The sequence below is a fragment of the Delphinapterus leucas genome, chromosome 5 (genome assembly GCF_059928025.1).
Source record: "Delphinapterus leucas isolate spDelLeu-1000000601 "Yukka" chromosome 5, BTC_Dleu_Yukka2, whole genome shotgun sequence".
Classification (NCBI taxonomy): domain Eukaryota; kingdom Metazoa; phylum Chordata; class Mammalia; order Artiodactyla; family Monodontidae; genus Delphinapterus; species Delphinapterus leucas.
The window spans coordinates 102744609-102766180 of record NC_143133.1 but is presented as its reverse complement, the minus strand read 5'-3'; positions in this window follow the sequence as shown (position 1 = coordinate 102766180).

Genomic DNA, 21572 nt, shown 5'->3' with positions numbered 1-21572 from the left:
AATTACTGGGCTCTGAGGAACTACAGGGGCTCTTCCCAATTTTCACTCTTAATCAACTTGGAGAAACATTTCTCCAGATTGGGAATAAATCTCTTCCAATCCTAACTGATTTTGGAGCTGCACTATTCTTGCTCAACCCCACCAGTATAAAGTGGTTCCTGACTTGGAATATAAAACAGTTTAAATAGTGGGGATCTCAAATTAACCTCAAGTGGTTTCTGTCTCTGAACCCATTCCCTTTTGTTTAGACCCTTTGAGAGAGACCACCATTTTCTCCTTAGTTCCTCTACCCTTATCCATTTATTACACTGAGATGTCTTAGAGAGATATCATGCCAGAGTTTCTTTCTTCCAAAAGGGAGAACTAATTCTGAAAATGGACAGTAGTCATCAAATAAACAAACCAAGTGAATTAACCTTTGGCAACTTTTATTTGCTCCATTTCTGATGGTACTAGAGCTGATTCTGGAAATGTTGATCATTTGTCCCTATTGAATCAGCTACCACTTTCCTTATGGGCAAAATCTCCAAATGATGTTGGCAAAACTCCTAGCACATCTCCAATCAAGATTCACATAGATACCTTGAGGGTTTGAAACCTCTTCCCAGAATTAATCAATATTCTATAAGTAAAGAAGCCCTTCAAGGCATTCAGCCCATAATAGAATAAGATTCAAAGCCTCATTATCCCTTGTACTAGTCTCTGTAATACTCCCATTTTACTGGTGAGAAAATCTAGGCACTGAATGTAGAGGTTTGTCTAGGACCTCTGAGCAATAAGCACCATTGTTATCCCTCAACACCCTGTTGTTTCTAACTCTCAATCATTACTAACATCTTTTCCCACCAGAAGTAAATTCTTTACTGCAATTGATTTATGCAGTGCATTCTTTAGTATTCCAGTTGATGAAGCTAGACAATCAATATTTTTTGCCTTCACTTGGAAAAAAAATCAGTTCACCTGTACAGTAATGCCTCAGGGTTACTGAATCCTTCCTATTTCTCACAAATCCTGTAGCTGATCTGGATGATATAAAGTTCTAGGGGTTCTACTTTGTTGTAATATGTAGATGATTTTCTTCATGCTCTTCTTCTCAAGCTTTCTCACAGGAAGGCAGCATCCATTTACTAAACCTTTTATCCTTACAAGGACATAAGTTTGCCAAAGAAAAACTGCAGTTTACCCAAACCCAGGTTTAATATTTAGGGTATTTGATATTAGAACAAGGGCAACACCTAGATCCAGATAGATTTTTATGGTGCCCTAACTTTCCCAAACTGCGAGGCCAACTGTGAGGTTTTTTTCAATCTAGTTGGTTATGGCCAAAATTGGATTCCAAATTTCTCTCTGATGGCTAGACTTCTGTATGTTTTAATCAACATTGGCTACATGGACCTAATTTTTTGGGAGGAAGCAGACAGTATAAACCTTCAGGGCTTTAAAGGGGAGTCTGATTAACCCAGCTTCCCTTGACATCTCAATTATCAGATCCTCTTTTTCTTTTGTATATGTAAAAAGGAAGGGAATGCCTTTGGGGTACTCACCCCAAAACACAGGGCCTACCATCAGGTATAAAAATACGGTATTATAGCCAGCAATTGGACTCTATCACAGAGGGATACCCTCTTTGCCTTAGAGCCATTATAGCCACTGTCCTTTTGGTTAAGGCCAGTGAGAAACTCATGCAGGATTATCTTAACCATTTTTATTCCCCATACAGTAGAAGTGCTCCTGAATTCTTATCACATTTAACATATCTCAGTCAGCCACTTCACTTCCTGTCAAGTTCTTTTATTAACTGCTCCTCACATAACTCATGTTGAAATAACCTTAACTAGGCTACACTTCTCCCCTCCATCTGCTTCTCTCTTACAACTGCTTAACACAAATCATCTCCTGACTCCTCATGTTGATCTGCAGGAAATTTCTTTGGGTAATGCTGATCTCTCATGGTTCACTGATGGTTCTTATTTAAAAAGTAATGACTTCCAGGTCAGTGAACAAATGGAGATTTGGGCAGAGTTTTGGGCTTGGAGAGGGCATGGACGCTCCATTCCCCTCCCTGATACCTTGCCCTATGCATCTCTTCCACTGGATGTTCATCTGTATCCTTTATCCTAGCCTGTAATAAACTGCTAAACTAAAAAGAAGACAGAAATAATAATAACAACAGAAACTTTCTGCATGATAAAAAGCCGTCTCTTGGCCAGTAACAGCACAAGTATTCTACCCCTGGGAAGACTGTTTTGCATTTGCAGCAAGAGGACATTGAGAATGGAAACAGGCGGGTTTCACCTACTGATCCCACCTATGTTCTGACCACTGCCAACAGTGACAGACTCTGGAGCCAGGACCTTACACTCCTTCCCATGGCCATTTGGAATGTCTTGGAGACCTTCAAGCTGGGGGAGGAGTAAGACGTGGAGATCACCTTCCTCCCCACAAATACATCTACATGTGGAACAGCTCCCACAGAGCACCTACAGAATTGACCTCAGACTTCCAAAAAGGCAAGAAAATCCCCACATAACTGGGTAAGGCAAAAAAAAAAAAAAGAGACAAAGAAATCTGGATGGGACCTGCCCCTCTGGGAGGGAGCTGTGAAGGAGGAAGTTTCCACATACTAGGAAGCCCCCTCACTGGTGGGGACTGGGTGGGGGGAGCTTCAGAGCCTTGGAGAAGGCAGCAACAAGGGTGTGGAGGGCAGAGCGGAGAGACTCCCACAAGGAGGATCGGTGCCAACCAGCACTCATCAACCTGAGATGCTTGTCTGCTTGCCTGCTAGGGCTGGTAAGGGCTGGGTGCTGAGGCTTGGGCTTTGGAGGTCAGACCCCAGTGAGAGGACTGGGATTGGCTGCATGAGGACAGCCTGGGGGGTGTTAGTGTGACACGGCTAGCCAGGAAGGAGTCTGGGAAAAACATGGGCCTGTTGGAGAGGCAGGAGACCTTTGTTGTGGGGTGCTCCAGGGGCAGCAACACCTAGAAGAACTAGTGTGAGCAGTGACTGTTATCTCAGACCCCAGAGAGCGTCACCGCTGCCACCAAGAGTCCTGTGTTCAAGGCAGGTCACTGTCCACAACTTCCTGGTAGCCTGTGCAGCCTGCCACTCCTGAGGGTCCCACAGTCTGAGGCCAACTTTCCCAGTAGAATGCATGGTATGCCTCAGGCTGTTGCAACTTCACACCAGCCTCAGCAGCTGCAGGCACTCCCCACACATCCCAATTGTGACTGCCATATCCCTTCCTCCCCCAGTCTGAGTGAGCAAATGAGCCCTAATCAGCCACTGCTTTTGCCCCCTCTTGCCTGGGTCAGGACCAGACGCCTGAGGGGAGCCCACATGCAGAGGTGAGGCCAGAAACAAAGCTGAACCCCAGGGGCTGTGAGACCAAAGAAGAGAGAGGGAAATCTCTCCATGCAGCTGCAGGAGCAGCAGATTAAATACCCACAATCGGCTTGGTAAACCCCGTGTCTGTGGAATACCTGAATAGACTATGAGTGTTCCCACAATTGAGGCTGTGGACTTTGGGGAAAACTGTGGACTTTGGGAGCAAGTACATGAGGGAGTAAGGCCAGATCAGAGTCTGAGATGGCCCCACAGTGTCCACAGCAGGTCCAGAGACTGACCTAGAAGTATTGGAGGACTTCCTGGGTATGCAGAGATTGGCTGTGGCTCAATGTGGGGGCAAGGGCACTGATAGCTAAGGCCACAGGAAAATATTACTACTTCTTTTTTTTGTTTTGTTTTGTTCTGTTGTTCTTTTTTTAATTATTATTTTAATTTTAATTTTTTATTTACTTCTTTTCTTTTTTATGCTTTTATTTTACTATCTTTATAATTTTATTTATTATTTTTTCCTGCTTGTACTGTACTTTTTTGTTATATTGTGTTTTTTCCTTGTGTTTGTTTTTTTCTTTTGTTTTGTTTTCATTTTATTTTTAACTATATTTTATATTTTTCTATTTTTACTTTACTACCTTGTTGTTTTGTATATTTTCCTTTTGGTTTTCATCTTTCTTTTGTCTTTACATGTTTTTGATCATTTTTGTGTGTTTGTTTTATGCTTTCATTGCCTTTCTTTAGTCTGCTTTCTGCATTTGATTTGTTTCTGATTTTATGTTTTTTTTAGTTTAGTTTTTAGTGTTTGTTTTCTTTTCGGGTTTTCTAAATTGGTTTGGTTGCTCTCATCTTTGTTTTCTCTTTTTGTGAGTGTGTGTGTGCTAGTTTCTTTGTGTGATTTTGTCTGTTTAGTTTTGCTTTTACCAGTTGTCTTGGGGTTTTGTCTGTTTGTGTGTTTTGTTTGTTTCTTTGTTTTTCTTTTTCCTTTTATTCTGCACCGTACAGCTTGCTAACTCTTAGTGCTCCTGCAGGGGGTCAGGTCTGAGCCTCTGAGGTGGGAGAGCCAAGTCCAGGACATTGGACCATGAGAGAACTCCTGGTCCCATGGGATATTAATTGGTGAGAGCTCTCCCAGGGGTCTCCATCTCAACACTAAGACCTGGCTCCACCCAGCAGACAGCAAGCTCCAGTGCTGGAAGCCCTATGCCAAACAACTAGCAAGACAGGAACACAACCCCATCCATTAGCAGACAGACTGCCTAAAGTCATACTAAGCTCACAAACATCCCAAACCACACCACAGGACACAGTCCTGCCCATTAGAGGGACAAGATTCAGCTCCACCCCCCAGAAGGTAGCCACAAGTACCCCCCCACCAGGAAGCCTACATAAGCCACTGGACCAACCTCACCCACTGAGAACAGACAACAGAAGTAAGAGGAATGACAACCCTGCAGCCTGTGGAAAGAACACAAACACAGTAAGTTAAACAAAATGAGAAGACAGAGAAAAATGTAGCAGATGAAGGAGCAAGGTAAAATCTCACAAGACCAAACAAATGAAGAGGAGATAGGCAGTCTACCTGAAAAAGAATTCAGAGCAATGACAGAAAAGATGATCCAAAATCTTGGAAATTGAATGGAGAAAATACAAGAAACCTTTAAAAAGGACCTAGAAGAACTAAAGAGCACACAAACAGTGATAAACAAGATAATAGTCGGAGGGGAAGATGGAGGAAGAGTAAGACGCAGAGATCACCTACCTCCCCACAGATACACCAAAACCACACGTGGAACAACTCCTACAGAACACCTACTGAACACTGGCAGAAGACCTAAGACCTCCCAAAAGGCAAGAAACTCCCCACGTACTTGGGTAAGGCAAAAGAAAAAAGAAAAAACAGAGACAAAAGAATAGGGACGGGACCTGCACCAGTGGGAGGGAGCCATGAAGGAGGAAAGGTTTCCACACACAAGGAAGCCACTTCGTGGGCGGAGACTGCAGGTGGCGGAGGGGGGAGCAACGGAGCCGCAGAGGAGAGCACAGCAACAGGGTGTGGAGGGCAAAGCGGAGAGATGCCCGCACAGAGGATCGATGCCGACCAGCACTCACCAGCCCGAGAGGCTTGTCTGCTCACCCGCCGGGGTGGGTGGGGCTGGGAGCTGAGGCTTGGGCTTCAGTGGGAGCGCAAGGAGAGGACTGGGGCTGGCTGCGTGAACACAACCTGAAGGGGATAGTGCACCACAGCTAGCCAGGAGGGAGTCTGGGAAAAGGTCTGGAGCTGCCGAAGAGGCAAGAGACTTTTTCTTCCCTCTTTGTTTCCTGGTGTGTGAGGAGAGAGGATTAAGAGCGCTGCTTAAAGGAGCTCCAGAGAAGGGCGTGAGCCGCAGATAAAAACGCGGAACCCAGAGACGGGCATGAGACGCTAAGGCGGCTGCTGCTGCCGCCACCAAGAAACCTGTGTGCGAGCACAGGTCACTATCCACACCTCCCTTCTGGGGAGCCTGTGCAGCCCGCCACTGCCAGGTCCCGGGATCCAAGGACAATTTCCCTGGGAGAACGCACGGCAGGCCTCAGGCTGGTGCAACGGCACGCCGGCCTCTGCCACCGCAGGCTCACCCTGCACTCCGTGCCCCTCCCTCCCCCCACCCTGAGTGAGCCAGAGTCCCCGAAGCAGCTGCTCCTTCAACCCTGTCCTGTCTGAGCGAAGAACTGATGCCCTCCAGCGACCTACATGCAAAGGCAGGGCCAAACACAAAGCAGAGCCCCTGGGAGCTGTGAGAACAAAGAAGAGAAAGGGAAATCTCTCCCAGCAGCCTCAGAAGCAGCAGATTAAAGCTCCACAATCAATTTGATGTACCCTGCATCTGTGGAATACATGAGTAGACAATGAATCATTGCAAATTAAGGAGGTGGACTTTGAGAGCAAGATTTATGATTTTTTTCCCCTTTTCCTTTTTTTGTGAGTGTGTATGTGTATGTTTCCGTGTGAGATTTTGTCTGAATAGCTTTGCTTCCACCATTTGTCCGAGGCTTCTATCCGTCAGTTTTTTTTTATAATTTTTTCTTAATAATTACTTTTTATTTTAATAACTTTATTTTATTTTACTTTATCTTCGTTCTTTCTTTCCTTCCTTCCCTCCTTTAGACAACGAATCATCACAAATTGAGGAGGTGGACTTTGAGAGCAAGATTTATGATTTTTTCCACTTTTCCTCTTTTTGTGAGTGTGTATGTGTATGATTGTATGTGAGATTTTGTCTGTATAGCTTTGCTTCCATCATTTGTCCTAGGGCTCTATCCATCTGTTGTTTTTTGTTTTGTTTTTCTCTTAATAATTACTATTTTATTTTAATAATTTTATTATATTTTATCTTATTTTATTTTACTTTATCGTCTTTCTTCCTTTTTTCCTTCCTTCCCTCCTTCCTTCCTTCCTTCCTTCCTCCCTCTCTCCCTCCCTCACTCCCTCCCTCCCTTCTCCACTCCCTCCTTCCTTTCTATCTTTCTACTTCTATTAATTCTTTCTTTCTACTTTTTCTCCCTTTTATTCTGAGCCATGTGGATGAAAGGCTCTTGGTGCTGCAGCCAGGAGTCAGTGCTGTGCCTCTGAGGTGGGAGAGACAATTTCAGGACACTGGTCCATAGGAGACCTCCCAGCTCCACATAATATCAAATGGCGAAAATCTCCCAGAGATGTCAATCTCAATGCCAGCACCCAGCTTCACTCAATGACCAGCAAGCTACAGTGCTGGATACCCTCTGCCAAACAACTAGCAAAACAGGAACACAACCCTACCCATTAGCAGAGAGGCTGCCTAAAATCATAATAAGTTCACAGACACCCCAAAACACACCACGAGACATGGACCTGCCCACCAGAAAGACAAGATCCAGCCTCATCCACAAGAATACAGGCACTAGTCCCCTCCACCAGGAAGCCTACACAACACACTGAACCAACCTTAGCCACTAGGGACAGACACCAAAAACAACGGGAAATACGAACCTGCAGCCTGCAGAAAGGAGACCCCAAACACAGTAAGATAAGCAAAATGAGAAGACAGAAAAACACACAGCAGATGAAGGAGCAAGATAAAAACCCACCACACCTAACAAATGAAGAGGAAATAGGCAGTCTACCTGAATAAGAATTCAGAATAATGATACTAAAGATGATCCAAAATCTTGGAAATAGAATAGACAAAATGCAAGTAATATTTAACAGGGACCTAGAAGCACTAAAGATGAAACAAACAATGATGAACAACACAATTAATGAAATTGAAAATACTCTAGATGGGATCTATAGCAGAATAACTGAGGCAGAAGAACGGATAAGTGACCTGGAAGATAAAATAGTGGAAATAACTACTGCAGAGCAGAATAAAGAAAAAAGAATGAAAAGAAATGAGGACAGTCTCAGAGACTTCGGGGACAACATTAAACGCACCAACATTCAAATTATAGGGGTTCCAGAAGAAGAAGAGAAAAGAAAGGGACTGAGAAAATCTTTGAAGAGATTATAGTTGAAAACTTCTCTAATATGGGAAAGGAAATAGTTAATCAAGTCAGGAAGCACAGAGAGTCCCATACAGGATAAATCCAAGGAGAAATATGCCAATACACATATTAATCAAACTGTCAAGAATTAAATACAAAGAAAACATATTAAAAGCAACAAGGGAAAAACAACAAATAACACACAAGGAAATCCCCATAAGGTTAACAGCTGATCTTTCAGCAGAAACTCTGCAAGCCAGAAGGGAGTGGCAGGACATATTTAAAGTGATGAAGGAGAAAATCCTTCAACCAAGATTACTCTACCTAGCAAGGACCTCATTCAGATTTGATGGAGAAATTAAAATTTTTACAGACAAACAAAAGCTGAGAGAGTTCAGCCACACCAAACCAGCTTTACAACAAACGCTAAAGGAATTCTCTAGGCAAGAAACACAAGAGAAGGAAAAGACCTACAATAACAAACCCAAAACAATTAAGAAAATGGGAATAGGACATACATATTGATAATTACCTTAAATGTAAATGGATTAAATACTCCCACAAAAAGACACAGACTGGTTGAATGGATACAAAAACAAGACCCATATATATGCTGTCTACAAGAGACCCACTTCAGACCTAGGGACACATACAGACTGAAAGTGAGGGGATGGAAAAAGGTATTCCATGCAAATGGAAATCAAAAGGAAGCCTGAGTAGCTATTCTCATATCAGACACAATAGACTTTAAAATAAAGACTATTACAAGAGACACTACATAATGATCAAGGGATCGATCCAAGAAGAAGATATAACAATTGTAAATATTTATGCACCCAACATAGGAAAGCCTCAATACATAAGGCAAATACACACAGCCATAAAAGGGAAAATTGACAGTAACACTTTTGTAGTATGGGACCTTAACACCCGACTTTCACCAATGGACAGGACATCCACAATGAAAATAAATACGGAAACACAAGCTTTAAATGATACATTAAACAAGATGGACTTAATTGATATTTATAGGGCATTCCATCCAAGAACAACAGATTACACATTTTTCTCAAATGCTTATGGAACATTCTCCATGATAGATCATATCTTGGGTCACAAATTAAGCCTTGATAAATTTAAGAAAATTGAAATTGTATCAAGTATCATTTCCTACAACAATGCTATGAGACTAGATATCAATTACAGTAAAAGATCTGTAAAAACTACAAACACATAGATGCTAAACAATACACTACATAATAACCAAGTGATCACTGAAGAAATCAAAGAGGAAATCAAAAAATACTTAGAAACAAATGACATGGATATACGTCCACCCAAAACCAATGGGATCCAGAAAAAGCAGTTCTGAGAGGGAAGTTTATAGCATAGAATCCTACCTTAAGAAACAGGAAACATCTGGAATAAACAACCTAACCCTGCACCTAAAGCAATTAGAGAAAGAATAACAAAAAACCCCAAATTTGGCAGAAGGAAAGAAATCATAAAGATCAAATCAGAAATAAATGAAAAGTAATTGAAGGAAATGATAGCAAAGATCAATAAAACTAAAAGCTGGTTCTTTGAGAAGATAAACAAAAATGATAAACCATTAGCCTGACTCATCAGGAAAAAAAGAGAGAAGACTCAAATCAATAGAATTAGAAATGGAAATGGAGAAGTAACAACTGACACTGCAGAAATACAAAAGATCAAGAAAGATTACTACAAGCAACACTATGCCAATAAAATGGATAACCTGGAAGAAACGGACAAATTCTTAGAAATGCACAACCTGCTGAGACTGAACCAGGAAGAAATAGAAAATATGAACAGACCCATCACAAGCACTGAAATTGAAACTGTGATTAAACATCTTCCAACAAACAAAAGCCCAGGACCAGATGGCTTCACAGGCAAATTCTATCAAACATTTAGAGAAGAGTTAACACCTATCCTTCTCAAACTCTTCTAATATATAGCAGAGGGAGGAACACTCCCAAACTCATTCTACAAGGCCACCATCACCCTGATACCAAAACCAGACAACGATGTCACAAAGAAAGAAAACTACAGGCCAATATCACTGATGAACATAGACTCAAAAATTCTCAATAAAATACTTGCAAACAGAATCCAACAGCACATTAAAAGGATCATACAACATAATGACGTGCGGTTTATCCCAGGAATGCAAGGATTCTTCAATACGCAAATCAATGAACATGATACACCATATTAACAAATTGAAGGAGAAAAACCATATGATCATTTCAATAGATGCAGAGGAAACTTTCAACAAAATTCATCACCTATTTATGAGAAAAACCCTGAAGGAAGTAGGCATAGAGGGAACTTTCCTCAACATAATCAAGTCCATATATGATAAATCCACAGACAACATCATCCTCAATGGTGTAAAACTGAAACCATTTCCACTAAGATTAGGAACGAGACAAGGTTGCCCACTCTCACCACTCTTATTCAACATAGTTTTGGAAGGCTTAGCCACAGTAATCAGAGAAGAAAAGGAAATAAAAGGAATCCAAATCGGAAAAGGAGAAGTAAAGTTGTCACTGTTTGCAGATTACATGATACTGTACATAGAGAATCCTAAAGATGCTACCAGAAAACTCTTAGGGCTAATCAATGAATTTGGCTCTTTTGTATCCTTGTAGCAGGATACAAAATTAATGTAAAGAAATCTCTGGCATTCTTATACACAAATGATGAAAACTCTGAAAGCGAAATTAAGAAAACACTCCCATTTACCACTGCAACAAAAAGAATAAAATATCTAGGAATAAACCTACCTAAGGAGACAAAAGACCCATATGCAGAAAATTATAAGACACTGATGAAAGAAATTAAAGGTGATACAAATAGATGGAGAGATATACCATGTTCTTGGATTAGAAGAATCAACATTGTGAAAATGACTCTACTACCCAAAGCAATCTACAGATTCAATGCAATCCCTATCAAACTACCACTGGCATTTTTCACAGAACCATAGCAAAAAATTTCACAATTTGTATGGAAACACAAAAGACCCTGAAGAGCCAAATCAATCTTGAGAACGAAAAATGGAGTTTGAGGAATCAGGTTCCCTGACTTCAGACTATACTACAAAGCTACAGTAATCAAGACAGTATGGTACAGGCACAAAAACAGAAATATAGGTCACTGGAACAGGATAGAAAGACCAGAGATAAACCCATGCACATATGGTCACCTTATCTTTGATAAATGAGGCAAGATTATACAGTGGAGAAAAGACAGCCTCTTCAATAAGTGGTTCTGTGAAAACTGGACAGGTACATGTAAAAGTATGAGATTAGATCACTCCCTAACACCATACACAAAAATAAGCTCAAAATGGATTAAAGACCTAAATGTAAGGCCAGAAACTATCAAACTCTTAGAGGAAAACATAGGCAGAACAGTCTATGACATAAATCACAGCAAGATCCTTTTTGACCCACCTCCTAGAGAAATGGAAATAAAAACAAAAATAAACAAATGGGACCTAATGAAACTTCAAAGCTTTTGCACAGCAAAGGAAACCATAAACAAGACCAAAAGAAAACTCTCAGAATGGGAGAAAGTATTTGCAAATGAAGCAGCTGACAAAGGTTAATCTTCAAGATTTACAAGAAGATCATGCAGCTCAATAACAAAAAAACAAACAACCCAATCCAAAACTGGGCACAAGACCTAAGCAGCCATTTTTTTAAAGAAGATATACAGATTGCCAACAAACACATGAAAGAATGCTCAACATCATTAATCATTAGAGAAATGCAAATCAAAACTACAGTGAGATATCATCTCACACCAGTCAGAATGGCCATCAACAAAAAATCTAGAAACAATAAATGCTGGAGAGGGTGTGGAGAAAAGGGAACACTCTTGCACTGTTGGTGGGAATGTAAATTGATACAGCCACTATGGAGAACAGTATAGAGGTTCATTAAAACACTACAAATTGAACAACCATACAATCCAGCAATCCCCCTACTGGGCATATACCCTGAGAAAACCATAATTCAAAAATAGTCATGTACCAAAATGTTCATTGCAGCTCTATTTACAATAGACAATAGGTTTTAGCAATCTAAGTGTCCATCATCGGATGAATGGATAAAGAAGATATGGCACATATATATATAATGGAATATTACTCAGCCATAAAAAGAAATGAAATTGAGTTATTTGTAGTGAGGTAGATGGACATAGAGTTTGTCATACAGAGTGAAGTAAGTCAAAAAGAGAAAGACAAATACCATATGCTAACACATATATATGGAATCTAAGAAAAAATATGTCATGAAGAACCTAGGGGTAAGACGGGAATAAAGACACAGACTTACTAGAGAATGGACTTCAGGATATGGGGAAGGGGAAGGTGAGTGTGACAAAGTGAGAGAGTGGCATGGACATATATACACTACCAAATATAAAATACATAGCTAGTGGGAAGCAGCCACATAGCACAGGGAGATCAGCTCGGTGCTTTGTGACCACGTAGACAGCTGGGATAGGGAGGGTGGGAGGGAGGGAGACACAAGAGGGAAGAGATTTGGGCACATATGTATAACTGATTCACTTTCTTATAAAGCAGAAACTAACACACCATTGTAAAGCAATTATACTCCAATAAAGATGTTAAAAAAATGAAAGAGAATAATTTGGACAAAAAAATAAAATTAATAAATAAATAAATTAGAAATAAAAGTGTTATCTTCATGGATGTCTAATTACAATTTAAAATTTAATGTATATATCAACTCTTTTTCAAATATATTTTATTGTAGACCTCATATAATCTTGTAAAATTTTAAATTTATTATATATTCACGATCCCCATCTGCAAAATTGGAATAACATATTTATTGTGCTCTCTATAAGTACTGACTCTGAATTAATAAAGTATATAAATGTACATCAGTTATGTTATTTTATTTAAAAATCCATTTAAAACTTGTTTTTAAAGTTTTTACTAAATATTTTTATTGAGGTATAATTGATTTACAATATTATATTAGTTTTAGGTGTACAACATAGTGATTTAATATTTTATACATTACAAAATGAAGACCAGGATAAGTCTAGTTTTCATCTGTCACCATGCAAGTTTGTTACAATATTGTTGACTATATTCCCATGCTGAACATTACATCTCCATGGCTTATTTATTTTATAACTGGAAACCTGTAGCTCTTAATTTCCCTCACCTATTTCACTCATCCCCATACCCACCTCCCCTCTGGCAACCACCAGTTTATTCTCTGTATCTGTGAGTCAGTTTATGTTTTGTTTTGTTCATTTATTTTATTTTATTTTTAGATTCCACATATAAGTATAATTATATGACATTTGTTATTCTCTGTCTGACTACTTTCTTCTTGCCCTCTAGGTTCATCATGTTTTTGCACATAGCAAGGTTACATTCATTTTTATGACTGAATAATATTGCATTTTATATATATGCATCACACCTTCTTAACCCATTCATGTGTTGATGAACACTTAGGTTGCTTCCATGTCTTTCTATTATAATTAATGCTGCAATGAACATAGGGGTGCATATATCATTTTGAGTTAGTGTTTTTGTTTTATTTGTATGAATACCCAAAAGTTGTATTGCTGAATTGTATGGTAGTTTTATTTTTAATTTCTTGAGGAACCTCCATACTGTTTTCCAGAGTGGCTGGCCCAATTTACCCTCACACCCACAGTGCAGTTTCCCTTTTCTCCACATCCTTGCCAACATTTGTTATTTATTGACTTACTGATAATAGACAATCTGACAGGTGTGAAGTGATATCTCATTATGGTTTTGATTTGCATTTCCCTGATGATGAGTGATATTGAGCATCTTTTCATGTGCCTTTTGGTCATCTGTATGTCTTCTTTGGAAAAATGTCTATTCATGCCCTCTGACCATTTTTAAATTTAGGTTGATTTTTTTTTTGATGTTGGGTTGTATGAGTTCTTTGTATATTTGTGGTAATAACCCCTTATCATATATATTGCTTTCAAATATCTTCTCTTATTCAGTAGGTTGTCTTTTCATTTTGTTGATAGTTTCTGTCACTGTGCAAAAGCTTTTTAGTTTGATGCGGTCTTATTTGATTATTTTGCTTTTATTTCCCTTGCCTGAGGAGACATATCAAAAAAAATATTGCTAAGACTGATGTCAAAGAGCATACTGCCTATGATTTCTCTTAACAGTGTTATGGTTTCAGGTCTTACATGTAAGTCTTTAATCCATTTTAAGTTTATTTAGTATATGGAGTGAGAAATTTTTCTAGTAACATTCTTTTACATGTAGCTGTTCAGTTTTCCCAGCACCACTTATTGAAGAATCTGTTTATTCCCCATTGTATATTTCTGCCTCCTTTGTCATAGATTATTTGATCATATAAGTTTGGGTTTATTTCAGGGCATCTATTCCACTGATCAATGTGACTGTTTCTGTGATAACCCCATATGATTTTGAATACTATAGTTTTGAGTATGGTTTGAAATCAGGGTGTGTGATACCTCCAGCTTTGTTCTCCTTTCTCAAGGTTCCATTGCCTATATGGAGTCTTGTGTTTCCATACAAATTTTAGAATTCTTTGTCCTAGCTCTGTGAAAAAAGCCTTTGGTATTGTCTTAGGGATTGCATTGAATCTATAGATTGTCTTGGGGAGTATGGTCATTTTAACAGTATTAATTATTTCAATCAATAAGCACTGTATATTCTTCAATTTGTTTGTGTTGTCTTCAATTTTTTTCTCAGTGTCTCATAATTTTTCAAGTACAGGTCTTTTATCTTCTTGGTTAGAGTCATTCCTATGTATTTTATTCTTTTTGATGCAAATGTAAATGACATTGTTCTCTTAATTCCTCTTTCTGATAATTTGTTGTCAGTGTATACAGATTTCTATATATTAATTTTGTTTCCTGCAACTTTACTGAATTCATGAGTTCTAAAACGTTTTTGGTAGCCTCTTTAGGATTTTCTGTATATAGTATTATGTCATTTCTAAACAGTGACAGTTTAACTTCTTTTCCTATTCAGATTCTTTTTATTTCTTTTTGTCTCATTGCTGTGGCTAGGACTTCCAATACTATCTTGAATAAAAGTGGTGAGAGTGGGCATCCTTGTCTTTTCCCTGATCTTAGAGAAAATTCTTTCCATTTTTCACCACTGAGTGTGAATTCAGCTTGGTTTTGTCATATATTGCCCTTATTATGTTGAGGTATGTACTCTCTATGTCCACTTTCTGGAAAACTTTTATCATAAATGGATGTTGAGTTTTATCAAAAGCTTTTCCTACAGCTATTGAGATGATCATATGTTTTTTTGAAAGGATATTTATTTATTTACTTATATGGTCGTGCCGGGTCTTAATTGTGGCATGCAGGGTCTTCGTTGCAGCATGCAGGATCTTTAGTTGAGGATGTGGGATCTTTTTGTTGTGGCATGCAGGCTGTTAGTTGCAGCACATGAGATTTAGTTCTCTCACCAGGGATTGAACCCAGGCCCTCTGCATTGGGAGTGCAGAGTCTTAATCACTGGACCACCAAGGAAGTCCTGACTATACGGCTTTTATTCTTCATTTTGTTAATGTGATGTATCACATTGATTGATTTGTGGATATTGAACCATTCTTGCATTCCTGGTAGAAATCCCACTTAATCATGGTGTTTAATATATTGTTCAACTTAGATGTTGATATTTATTAAGGATTTTTGCATCTATATTCTTCACTGATATTGGCTTATAATTTTTTTTGTGTGTGTGATGTAATTTTGTCTGGTTTTGGTATCAGGCTGATGTTGGCCTTGTAGAATTAGTTCAGAAGTATTTCTTCCTCTCCAATATTTTGGACTAGTTTGAGAAGGTTAGGTGTTACCTCTTCTTTAAATGTTTGGTAGACTTCACCTGTAAAGCTGTCTAGTCCTGGACTTCTGCTTATTGGGAGATTTTTAATTATTGGTTCAATTTCATTACTAGTAATTGGTCTGTTCATATTTTCTATTTCTTCCTGATTCAGTATTGGGAATCTGTATGATTCTTCTAGTTTGATTGTTTTGTTGGCATATAATTGTATTAATCTCTTATGATAATTTGTATGTTTGTGGTGTTGATTGTAACTTATCATCTTTCATTTCTGATTTTATTTAGTTGGTCCCTCTTTCTTTCTTCCTTGATGAGTCCGGGTAAAGGTTTTTAAATTTTAAAAAACTTTTCAGAGAACCAGCTCTTACTTTCATTGATCTTTTCTATTTTTTTGGTCTCCATTTCATTTATTTATTCTGTGATCTTTATGATTTATTACTAACTTTAGATTTTGCTTGTTGTTTTTCTAGTTCCTTTAGGTGTAAGATTAGCTTGTGTTTATTTGAGATATTTCTTGTTTCCTGAAGTAAGCTTGTATTGCTATAAACTTCCCTTTCATAACTGCTTGTGTTGTATCCAATAGATTTGGTTTGCAATGTTGCCATTTTAATTTATTTTAGGTATTTTTTATTTCCTTTTTTATTTCTGCATTGACCCATTTGATGTTAGTAGCTTATTGTTTAGCCTCCATGTGTTTCCATTTTTTTTTCAGTTTTTCTCTAGTAGTTTACTTCTAGTCTCATATTGTTGTGTTTGGAAAAGATGTTTGATAAGATTTCAATCTTCTTCAAATTACTGAGATTTTTTTGGAGGGCTAGCATGTGATCTATCCTGGAGAGCGTTCCAAGTGCACTTTAAAAGAATGTGTATTCTGCTGCTTTTAGTAAGAATGTTCTGTGTATGTTTGTTAATTCCATCTGATCTAATGTGTCATTTAAGGTCAGTGTTACCTTACTTTTTGTCTGAATTATCCATCCATTGATGTAAGTGATGTCTTAAAGTCCCCTGCTATTATTGTGTTACTGTCAATTTCTGTCATTATGTTTGTTAATATTTGCTTTATGTGTTTAGGTGCTCCTATGTTGGGTGCATATAAATATACAATTGTTATGTCTTCTGGTTGAATTGATCCCTGATTCTTAGGAACTGTCTTTCTTTGTCTCCTATTATAGTCTTTGTTTTAAAGTCTATTTTGTCTAATATAAATATTGCCACCCCAGCTTCCTTTCATTTCCGTTTTCATGGAATACCTATTTCCATCCCCTCACTTTCAGTCTGTGTGTGTTTTTAAATCTGAAGTGAGTATCTTATAGGCAGCATATATATGGATCTTTTTAAAAATCCATTCAGCCACTCTATATCTTTTAACTGGAGCATTTGGTCCATTTACATTTAAAGTAATTAATTATAGGTATGTACTTGTTGTCATCTTGCTAATTGTTTTCAGGCTGTTTTTCTAATTTTTATTTGTTCCTTTCTTCTTCTTTTGCTCTCTTCCCTTGTGATTTGAGGACAATTTTTATTTAACATTATGTTTGGATTCTCTTCACTTTTTTGCATGTGTACCTATTATAATTTGGATGTGGTTACCATGAGGTCATATATAACCCCATATATATGATTATTTTAATATGATATTTTAATATGATAATCTGTGTGTGATCTGGGGGTAGGCTGGGTCTTGTTGGCGAGCAGAGCTGGGTCCATGGCCCTATTAAGCTAGAAGGAGGATTCCAAAATTGTGCTTGCCAGTGCCAATGTTTTTCCATTGGAATGAGCTGACAATAATATCTGCTGCTAGTGTCTATATCATGAGCGGGAGTTCCATTTGCCTCCTACCCCTCTGGGAAGATATCCAAGATCAGGAAATGGGTCTGACCAAGGCTTCTTTCAAACTACTGCCTCTGCACTGGGTCTCATAGCATGTGAGATTTTGTGTGTGCCCTTTAAGAGTGGAGCTCTCTTTCCTATGTCCCTCTGGCTTTCCTGCACACAAGCCCCATTGATTTTCAAAAACAGATAATCTAGGGGCTCATCTTCCTGGCACACGACCCCCAGGTGGGGTAGCCTGATGTGGGGCTTGGACCCCTTGCTCTTTGAGGACGACATCTACAATTGTGATATTCTATACTTTTGTGTTTTGCTGACTGGTGGGTTGTGGGTCTGACTATGTCTTGTCTCTACCCCTCCAGCCCTTCTCGTTGTGGTTTCTTCCTTATGTCTTTGTGGAAAATCTTTTCTACTAGTTTTCAGGTTGTTCTCATAGAGAGTTGCTCTGTGAGTAGTTGTAATTTTGATGTGTCCATGGGAGGAGGTGAAGTCAGGATTCTCCATCTTGGCCACCTCCATAGGCAGTGCTTTTTATAAAATTACATTGTTTAGTTTTGTTTATTAAATAATTACATAAATAAATATCAGAATTTTGATATGTTATCCCACTCTCATTGCTCATCATGAGAATAAATAATTTCATTTATAAGCTGAAAATATGTGATTGATGCAAAAATAAGTTATTTTACACAAAAGTTGAAATTTTAGAAAGCACAAATGTAAGTAAGAAGACAGTGGAAAATCAAGGATAAGGAAAGGATGCTTATGTTAATACTTGTCTCAAAATCCAAACCATGCTGTTTGGAAGAGTGCCCCCCAAATGGTAGTAAAATGCACATGCATTTTTTTTTTTTTGGCTGCACCACAGCGGCATGTGGGATCTTAGTTCCCTGATGAGGGATCGAACCTGTGCGCCCTGAAGTGGAAGCATGGAATCCTAACCACTGAACTGCCAGGGAATTCTGCACATGCATGTTTTATATTGCAATTATGACTTTTTGTGATTTGCTTTTAATTAATATTAATATTTATCTCTCCAACTAGAATTTAACTTTCAAGAAAGAAAAGATTGTGATTGTTTTTCTTTTTAAAGTCTCATTAAATTCTTAATATTTAACATAGTGCTTAGCATATTATAGGAATTAAGCAAATATTTGTTGAATAAATAAATGTCTATGTCTTTTGGCTTAAAAATGACAAAAATTAATACAAAAGACTCTATTTCCATGAAACTCAAACACAACTAATAGATGTACAATGGTGTAAAAATGACTTTAACAAATTTATTACATCTCTGTGGAAAATTTTTCTGAAATTTAATTTTTAATTATATTCCTCTATGGAATGTCCATTAAATATTGCTTTAGGATAGATTTACATATTCAAGCCTTATTATCTATAATCCTTTCACTTTATTTGTCCTTTCTGGGTGTTCTCCTGTTTAAATAATTTTAAGGGCATTCCTTGAAATGGACCTCTCCCTGCCACTTCAACCACCTCTGCTCTGGCAGCAAATGCAGGAGAAGACCCAGCTGCCAGGGCCTTCTATCCACATGTCTTACACTACAGGTTGGTGCTTAGGTCTTCTCTTTTTATAGGCTTTAACCCAAGTAATATTTTACCTACAAGTCTTCTAAAGTTAGAAGTTGAGATTTATTGCACTGAATTTGTATTCAAAATATTGGACGAGAGGGAGATTATACATATGAGACATGCTCAGGGCCCTATACACTGTTTGGAATCACCATGTGTTGACCTCTGCACCAAGTAGGTGTCATGGTATTGACTAGAATTACCTGGTAAGCCTGAATTCAGTTTGAGTACACTGGTGGTGAGTGAAATGTAGGTAGGTTGAAAGCTGAACAATTTAAAAAGTACATGTCAAAAGAAAGTTTGGAGACTAATAATAATATTTCACATTGTATAAGAGCCAGCCTTTCCATCATTTCCTAAGCTAATGACAAAATTTATCAATTTTATAACAATAGCACTAAAAGACTAAAAGTTAAATGTTCATTGGTAACCATTTATTATGCATTGATGTAAAAATGCATCCATAGACCATCTTTTCTTTCTTTTTGATAAGCTCATATTACATATTTTTTCTAGTAAAACAGAAGTCATCACTGCAGCTCAAGTTATAGATCTTTATATGGTAATTATTTTTCCTGTTTTCTTCCTCCCATGCAGGATTTAATAAGTGGTATTAAGGTTTTCCTTTATCCAAAATATTCTTGCTAAATAAAATTATTGTTAAATAAAATTTCCAAACATTTGGTTAATTGCTTTAAGAAAAGTTATTTTTAATGTCACACATGGCTATAGTTTACTAAATCTAAAGAAATATGTAATTTAATGTTTCTTTTAAAAAAATTTTAGCCTTGTGAAGAGTAATTAGATGCTTTTAGAGATTTTCTATATGTGAGAATAAAATTTCATTATCTGAGGCTTACTATCAAAAATATAGTAATAGAAACCAAACAAAAGAGACTAAGACATTTAAAAACAAAATTGAACAGAATTTGAATCTGATAACTGTGGTATACTAAAATTAATCCAAGATAGCAAAAATTCAGCCAACACAGGCAGGGGACATTTGGAGACTTTGGAAATAGAATTGCTGTTTCTCATATATTTATTTAAAAATGTTGTTTTGTTCAGTTGTTAAGATTTCCTAAATAAACTAGATTAATATTCAAAATTGAATTTAAAAATAATTAGTAAAATCATGTAAAGTGGGAGCAGTTTTTTTCTATGTATAGTTAGTGAGGATTGTATAGGAGTTAGAACTTTGGCAGATAGAGAGTAGAGGTTGAAAATAAATTTACAAAACTAATAAAATGCCTAGAACAGTAATTAACAATTATTAACACAATAACAACGAAGCTGTTTGTGTTTGAATTTAACAACACACTTAAGCCAAAGTCGAATTAATATAAAAATAATATTCAGTGAGCTGATATCTGACATAAGGTACAATTTAATGTTCCCATTGAAGACCTAAGTTATGACAACATCTCTGTGGTGTGCCTTCTAAATATTTTATTTCTCAGTTGTGTCAAAGGCAGCTCATTGTGGCCTAATAAGATGTCAGTCAGAATATTAACAATATTTCTTAAAGTAGAACACTACATTTCTCCTACCACACCAGATAAAATAATTTAATATATTTATTTTAACAAAAGGCCCATAGTTACTAACTCCAAACTATATAGTAGTTTTTTTATTTTTCACATTTCTAGTACTATCTATGGTTCTTAAAGATATCTACAGTTGATATTTGAATTGTCATGCTATTATTGAAAGGAACAATGCTTATCCTGAAAGTTTTACCGTAATTCACCTCTAAAATTGACTTTATGTGGAGAAGTTTCATCATAAAATATATCTACTATTTATATAGGTCAAGATTGATTCTACTACATTTTGTAGAACAAACACAGATTTTTATATCAAACAATCTGGGTTTTAACATCTAACTTTACACTGTGACCCTGGGAACATTATATGCCTTCTTTGAGCCTCAGTTCCTAAACCACAAAATGAGAACATCACCACAGTTCTCAAAGGGTGGCATAAAGGTTAAAAAGAGCTAGTGTATGTGCCTAGTACTGGGCTGGGCACAGTGTAGTATATTAGGTGTTAATGTATTTTTCTCCTCTAATTCCCATTCCCAATATTTTGGCTAACTGGAGATTAGTGAAAAAAAATATAGAAGAGTTACTGGAATAAATCAGCTCCACTAAAAAGCTCATTATATTGCAGGCGTTAGTTATACATTTCCAAAGTAACATTCAGTAAGATCAAAAGATTGGTTTTAAAAATGTATTTACATAATAAAATTCATATGCAAGAAAAGATTTCCAAGGCAACAATGACAAAAAAAAACCAAATAAGCTAAATCTGTATGTATAGTTTAATTTTGTAAAATGAAGAAAAATTCTCAATTTTATTAAATGTTGAATGTTCATGGACAGGTAACAGAACAAAAGCTACTTCATATAG